This window comes from Mustela putorius, unplaced genomic scaffold (genome assembly GCF_011764305.1).
Source record: "Mustela putorius furo isolate JIRA1106 unplaced genomic scaffold, ASM1176430v1.1 tig00000835_pilon_pilon_pilon, whole genome shotgun sequence".
Taxonomy (NCBI): domain Eukaryota; kingdom Metazoa; phylum Chordata; class Mammalia; order Carnivora; family Mustelidae; genus Mustela; species Mustela putorius.
In genome coordinates, this window is record NW_025421492.1 from 1,902,157 (window position 1) to 1,910,168 (window position 8,012).

The following is an 8,012-nucleotide window of genomic DNA, read 5'->3' on the forward strand; positions in this document are numbered from 1 at the left end:
GTTGGGGGACCCAGACTCTCCCCGGTCCCTGGCTGCGGCCCGATTTCCTCCCTCTCCTGACTTACCCTGGAAGATTTCCTCTGGTTGGGATGAAAGCATTTCTGAGCCTTTTGGTATTTGTTCAAATTCAGCCAGGCATTATTGACATTTTCCTGGAAATCGTACAATATTCTTTCATTTGGTTTATCACTGGGATGTATTTCATATGAGACAACTCACTGTGGTTTTTTTGTTGTTGTTGTTTTAAATTTCTATGTCTTCCCCCACCCTCCAAATTCAGGTGAATAAATGTGAAATGAAAAGAAGCAAGAAGGGACACCTGGGTGGCTCCGTGGGTTAGAGACTCTGCCTTAGGCTCAGGTCATGATCCCAGGGTCCTGGGATGGGGCCTTGCATTGGGCTCTCTGCTCAGCAGGGAGCCTGCTTCCCCCTCTCTCTCTGCCTGCCTCTCTGCCTACTTGTGATCTCTGTCTGTCAAATGAATAAATAAAATCTTAAAAGAAAAGAAGCAAGAATATAAAATGTAGGAAAATGACACGCATGTATTAACCATGCCTGAATTAACTAATGAAGCATGTGGAAGGGTCCGTTACATCGGGCAAGGTTGTATTTGTGCAGTGCAGCTCACTGCATAGGAGTTATTTTTCTGGAATGCATGTGAAAACCATAAACAAAGGGTACTAAATAATAATGATTAATGTAAACATAAGAACAGCTTCCAAACTCCAGGTTGGCTATACTACGCTGGGTGAGAGTTCTAGTAAATCTAAACAGCAGGCAGCAGGAATTCTACCAGTTTGGAAATACAGCCCTAAGGGTTCATTGCATCAAGGGGGGAAGGTATCACCTAGTAACACACTAGTGAAAGATCTAAGGAGGCAAAGTTCACTTGAAAAAAGAGGAAGAGTTATCTTGAGAGGGTTTGCATTCAACGTTAATTGGCATGGAGCCCAGGCCAGCAACAGCCATCTTGCCACTTGGTATTAAATGATTCACTCCATCAGTGACACAGGGCGTGGAAATTGTGTCATTCCCGTGGGGTACAAGTGGAGCCTTCCTAGGATGCAGCAGTGCAGGGGCAGTGTGGGCATTTAATGATCGCGTGAGTGGAGGGGTTTCAGTAGGAGTGCAGACACCTCCCCCAAACTCATTGTCAAGGTTGCTGACACGATTCCATGCTTAACAAGGCTTCTCTAATGATGGACATGCATTGTACAGATGAAGAACCTTGGGTGGCCAACATAAGTCTGAACCAATATTCTGTCTCAATAGAATAAAAAAAAAAGCAAGTAAAAAAGTAATTTTCCATTTGGCAGAGATTGAAAAGGAAAGAGAATGGTCAGTGTGTGAGAGCGTCAGGAGATATCAGCTCACACCTGCATGGCGGAAGTATAAACTGATAAGAAACTCATTGACTGTCTTCTCAGAAATATTAATATATGAATATGTATAGCAATAACAGTGAAAGCTATAGCTTCTTACTTTTATTGACCAGGAATGGCAAATCTTACTTATCCTCATAGTAGGAAAATGGTCTGATGGTTTCTGGTCTACCCATACAATAAAATGCACTGTGGAGATGACAAATGAGAATATAGAGAGAAGAAGAATTAAGAACCATAAAGATACTTAGAATGTATGATTCGTGGGGGACAGAGTAATGTTCTCCCAGAAGTTGTCCATGTCTGTTTCTGGAAGCTGTGCCTCGGTTCTGTCGCATAGTAAAGGGGAAGTCAGCTTTCAGATAGAACTAGGGCTGTGAATTAGTTGAGCAGGAGTTGGGAAGATTCTCCTGGGCCCCATGTAATCACGAGGGTCTTTATAAGTGAAAGAGGGAGGCGGAGAACGCAGGATGAGCAAGGCTCCGTCGACCCGAGCTGGTGGCAAAGATGGAAGGGCCCCAAGCCGAGGACCAGAGCCACTTCTAGAAGCTGGAAAAGGTGGGAGAATGGATTCTCTCCTAGAGCCTCCTGAGAGGAACGTGGCTGTGCTCACAACTTGGTTTCAGACCATTGAGATCCATTTCTGACGTTTGGCCTCTAGGACTGTTAACATAGTTCATTTGTGTCGTGTCATCAAGAGGCTGGTAATTTGTTATGGCAACAAGAGGACACTAATACAGTATTGTTAAGTGAAAAATGTCTCAATTTTATAACATGTGAACTGAAGGATGAGTAAAAACACACATACAGGGGCACCTGGGTGGCTCAGTCGGTTAAGCATCTGCCTTTGGCTCAGGTCATGATCCCAGGGTCCTGAGACCGCGGCCCACATACTTGCTTAGCGGGGAGCCTCCTTCTCCCTCTCCTGCTCCCCCTGCTCATTCTCTTTCTCCCTCTGTCAAGTAAATACAATCTTAAACACACACACACACAGGACAGAAGAGACTGAAATTTTATACAAAACAGCTAAATTAAATGTAGTTCTGTCCAGGGTATGATAATGTTACAGTTGACATATTATTTTTGTCTATTTTATTATCGGTACTTTGTTTAGTATAAATGTATTACTTTGTAACAAGAAAAAAGGTGGGTGCCTGGGTGGCTCAGTGGGTTAAGCCGCTGCCTTCGGCTCAGGTCATGATCCCAGGGTCCTGGGATTGAGTCCCGCATCGGGCTCTCTGCTCAGCAGGGAGCCTGCTTCCCTCTCTCTCTCTTTGCCTGCCTCTCTGTCTACTTGTAATCTCTGTCTGTCAAATAAACAAATAAAATCTAAAAAAAAAAAAAAAGGTTATCATTCAGTTCATGTTGCTGCAAGCTCTACTGTAAATTTGAGATCTGTGTCCTTCCCAAAGAAGCTTCTGTTTGTCATTCATTTTAAGATAGAGGTGGTGCTTTGGAGACCTTTCTTGTAGTATAATATTTCCCCCAAATTATAGACAACTGGTCATGGATGGTCGTGTAGAAGCCCGAATAAATATCTTTCACTAAAGGGTAATCACTGCAGAGTTTTCAGTGTATCAGAGGGAAACAGTTTTGCCTTCCCAGTGCAGTTCCCTATTTCGCCAATGTTCCAGTTCAGTCTTTAAATGTTACTGAAGTCTCCTTGCGTACTGAGCACAGAAGGTGCTTGTTAAAATATTGCATTGCCACAGGACAGTGATGATTATACAAATTTGTAGGAGCACTGAAAACAGTGATTATCCTTTGTTCCATGAAAAAGCTGAACAGAAAAGTCCATGTACCTCTAATTACACATTTATACAAAGAAACATCAGAAGGTTCTCTTCATTTGGTTTACACCTGTCAGTATAATTTCGAGGCAGTGCAGGCCCCAACAGAGGGAACATGGTTTCCTCTGGAAAGCTAATAAAAACAATAACTATGCGTAAAAACAATACTAGTGGTTGTTATTGAGGGTCTAATATCAATATCAGCTAAGCTATATTGAACGGTTATTTATTACTTTCCAGGGCTGTATGGAATTCACGGTAGGTACCGTTATTACTCCAACATTTTCAGTCGAGGCCTATGGGAGTAACTTGTTCATTGTACTAAGCTGATCACTGGAGAAGCAAATTAAACAAAATCCAAGTCTTCTGATTCTAAAACCTATACTGTTAATCATGATTATTCTCAGAGATTATTTTTATGGTCTTTTTAATGGTTATGTTGTTTTCATAATTGAACCATGTAAGTAACCCTACAATACTTTGCAAGGAGAGCTTATAGCAAAATGGTATTGGGCAGCTACTAACCTGGGGTTCTCGGGCTATCTGTATAAGATAGCATGTGACTTACACTCACTAGTCATTTCTTTCACAATTTTATCAACTAATAAGTGAGAACTCTTCCCAGAAAAAATGGTAACAGTGCTCACAAACCAGGAGGGAGAGAAGTGACTTGTCACCCGACCAGGCCTCCCTGGGAACTGTGCCGTCTGTTGCTTGACCAATGCTCAGGAGACTGCCGGGTCCTGACTCTCTGCTTCTGTCTACACTCAGCAGACCCTGAAGAAATAGTGAATTTTGAAAAGTTCTTCCAGTACTCTCTTATACTCTTTCTCTTAAATGGGCGAGTCTTCCTTATAAAAAACAAGAAGTCAGAAAGCACTCCGTGGAGAAAAGGAAGCTGACCGACTGCAGTGTCCGGGGGAGAGGATGTTTCCTGCCTAATGGTCTGAAGTACCTGCCGCAGCTCCCCCACGTCGCCACTGGGCCCCTTGGGCAGCCTCAGACTTTTGAGAAGCTGTCTCCTCCATTCCGTCATGGGCACCTCGTTTGGCTGTTTTGCTGCATCAAAGTGTTGGACACTGCGGCCCCTGGCTTTCCCTTCTGTCTGGGTTGTGTTTTCGTTTGTTGTTGTTGTTATTTCATTTTTTAAGTAATCTCCACACCTAACGTGGGGCTTGAACCCACAACTCCGAGATGAAGAGTCGCATGCTCCACTGACCAAGCCCGCCACGTGCCCCTGGATTGTGTTTCCATCTTTGCTCTCGCAGTCCTACTCGTTCTTCGGTCTGTGCTCTCGAGGGAGGCTTCTGCCCTCCCCTCACTCGTTCTCTCCTCCCCTCTCCCCCTCCCTTCCTGCTGCTCCTCAGGATCTGTCCCCACCTCTTTCTTTCTGGGAGCAGCGCATGGGCTTTGGAGATAGGTTCTGGTTATGGCTCTGAGTCTCACCGAGTGGAGATGCTGGGCAGATTTCCTTATTTTAGGAGCCTCAACTTCCTCTTCCACGAAACAGGAAAGATAATGCCAATCTCACCATGTGTGTCAAAATTAAATGAGACACATGCATAAATCACTTGATAGGGCATCTACCAAATACTAATGACTCAATAATATCTCTCCTTTTTATCACTATTTTAATTTAGCTGCTGTTTATTTAATAACATTTTGATTCACAACGGTGTTGAGATTGCCTTTTATTTGACCTTGAATTTCCCTAATCCAACGTTAGTGCCTTGGGTGTGCCAGGCATTAGGAAGATGTTGTTGAGATCAGTTAAATTGGTCAATAGAGAAACAGAGAAGAAATAAAAGGCACATGATCAACGTTCTCTGTGTCAGTTTCTCACTCTGCAATTAAGAATGTTGATTCAGCAGTGCCTGGGTGGCTCAGTGGGTTAAGCATCTGACTCGTGATGTCAGCTCAGGTCATGACCGCAGGGTTGTGAGCTCAGGCTTTGCTCGGTGTGGAGCCTGCTTAAGATTCTCTCCCTCACCTTCTGCCTCTCCTTGCATACACACACTCTCTCTCTCTCTCTAAAAAAGAAAATAAAATAGTGTTTATTCAGTAGGTGACAAGGCCTAAATCCTGAAAAGAGATGTTTTCAACCAGGACTATGGTGTGCTGAGTCCTAGAAGTTCTTATGCTATCCTGTTACTGGAAAGAATCTCAGTGCTATTGTGGCTCTTCCCCAAAAGCCTTAAAACTCTGTTTCCTTTTCTTTTGCTACATAGGACATTTCTGTGACAGCTGGCAAAACTTTTGTAAGATCTGTAGGATAGATAACAGTACTCTATCAATGTTCCTTCCCTGTTTTTGTTAACCGTAGTGTGGTTAGTGACACTGGAGTATGTATAGGAGTGGAGGGTCATTATGTCTGCAACTTACTTTCCAAGTGTTCAGAAGAAATGTACTAATATATTAAGACAAGAGAGAATGATAGGGCAAATACGATACAGTGTCAGTATTTGGGAATCCACTTGAAGGCTATATGGATATTCTTTGTACTATTAATTGCAACTTTTCTGTAAGTCTGAAATTATTTCAAAAGAAAGATTTTTAAAAAGGTTTTTAAAAGGTTTTATTTATTTATTTGACAGAGAGAGAGAGATCACAAGTAGGCAGAGAGGCAGGAAGAGAGAGGGGAAGCAGGCTCCCTGCTGAGCAGAGAGCCCGACACTGGGCTTGATCCCAGGACCCTGAGACCATGACCTGAGCTGAAGGCAGAGACTTAACCCACTGAACCACCCAGGTGCTCCCAAGTAAGATTTTTCTAAGCTGTTTGAGGGGTGCTGGGAGGCTTAGTCAGTTAAGCACCTGCCTTTTGCTCAGGTCATGATCTCAGGGCCCTGGGATTAAGCCCCACATCTGGCTTTCTGCTCAGCAGTGAGTTTGCTTCTCACTCTCCCTGTGCCCCTCCCCCTGCTTGTGCTCTCATTCTCTCTCTTTCACCAAAAAAAAAAAAAAAAAAAGCTGGGGCACTGAGTGGCTCAGTGGGATAAAGCCTCTGCCTTCATTCAGCTCAGGTCATGATCCCAATGTCCTGGGATCAAGCCCCACATTGGAGTCTCTGCTCAGCGGGGAGCCTGCTTCTCCCTTTCTCTCTCTGCCTGCCTCTCTGCCTACTTGTGATCTCTGTCTGTCAAATACATTAAAAAAAAAAAAAACTGTTTGAAATTCCATGTTTGCATCTTCCTGACTTAGAGCCCGATGAGGGGGTTACTAGTCCAAAATATAGTTCTGCCTCTCCTCTCCCTAAATGAAAATGTCTGCTCCTATGAACTTCACCGCCTGGCACATGGTGCTAATTGTGCATTCGGGTACCTGATTCAGAATGCAGAGACAGTCGGGTCTGCAAGGTAGCAGGCGTTTCTGATGCTGATCTGGACGTGGAGCCCGCCCTCCCCTCTTCCACGGTAAGGGATGCCGTCTGGGCATTTGCTCTTCATCAATCAGGGATAACTACCAAGGCTTTGCCTGACTAGCGACGTCTGATGGGCGCATTCACAGTCAGGAGACACAGTCACCTTGGGAAAGACCGGCCTTGACAAAGAAGGCTTTCAGGACATGCTTGCTTAATGGAGCCGCACAGGTTTGGGTCATTTTCCGGAGCAGTGGTCAGGATTTTCTGACTCCGTAACAAAGCTGTTGGTGGATGGCGGGTGGAGGGGAAGGAGGCTAAGTCATAAGGCAAGAGATTGATCACACTTTCATGAGAATAGAAGATAAACATTGGAACAGCTCTTTCTAAACGTGTTCTAAATTGTATGTTTAATCATCAATGAAAGTGGCTTTTTTCCGTTAGCATCCTTGCGATATTACTGGTCCGGCAGATTTTTCCTCCCACAGCAGACCAAGGACTCAGGGAATTACCATTAACAGCTCACAGCCTGAGCCCAAGTTGTGGTCAAGCTGAAAGGCAAACATTTCTGCCAGGCCCCTCGGAAAGACCTTTTCTAAGGAAATTAAAGGAGAAGAGAGCTGGGCCAAACTCGTGTGACAGAAACGCCCCAGGTTGTAGATTCACAGAGGCAGGACTTTGACTTGAGCCGCTGGCTGTCACCCAGCCTCCAGCTCAGGTCCCACCGCGCTGCTCTTGCCTTCCAGGTGAGGGCCTCCCGTCTGGGGACTAACCGCAGAAACTAATTTTGCAAACCTGGGAGGGACACTGGACGCGAAAGGAAGCAATTTCGAGGAACCACTACAGACGTGGGACCTAGACAGGTGCGTGTGGATGCAGGTGTGCATGCGTGTAAGTGTGCATGCATGTGCGGGATGTGTGTGTGCGGGGGTGTGTGTAGATGTGCGCGCGCACGTGCTCCGCACATCACTGGAGCCGAGCGTCTCACAGCGCCTGCGCCCCGACGGGGCGGACACTCGGCGGTCCGGGCCACGCAGGACCCGCTCGGTCACCGGCTCCGCGGCGCCGGCCTGCTGGGAGCGCGGCTGGCCTCACGGGAGGGGCCCCACTGGCGGCAAAGAGCCTTTGCTACACTGCACCTGAGCTTCGGGGAGGAGCCCGCGAGGACAGCTCGGGGCTCTGGGCTTGATTCTCTGGGAGGCGGATGCCTGTGGGCGGTTCCAGGTTTCGGGGCCCGGAGGTACCGCGGCGGAGCGCTGGGGCAGGCGGAGAAGCGGGCTCTGCGTTCCCACAGTTTCTGATAATGTACGGAAAGGTGTGGGCTAATCGGCAGGTTATTGGCGTTTTTTACCTTGCTAGTTTATAAGGATGGTTGTATTTTTAAAAAAATCTCAGTTTAGCTATGTACATTACCGTGGATTTTATTTATTTGACCACTACGACTGTACCCTTGCCACCTTCATCAAAGCGATGCAGAGATTCTGC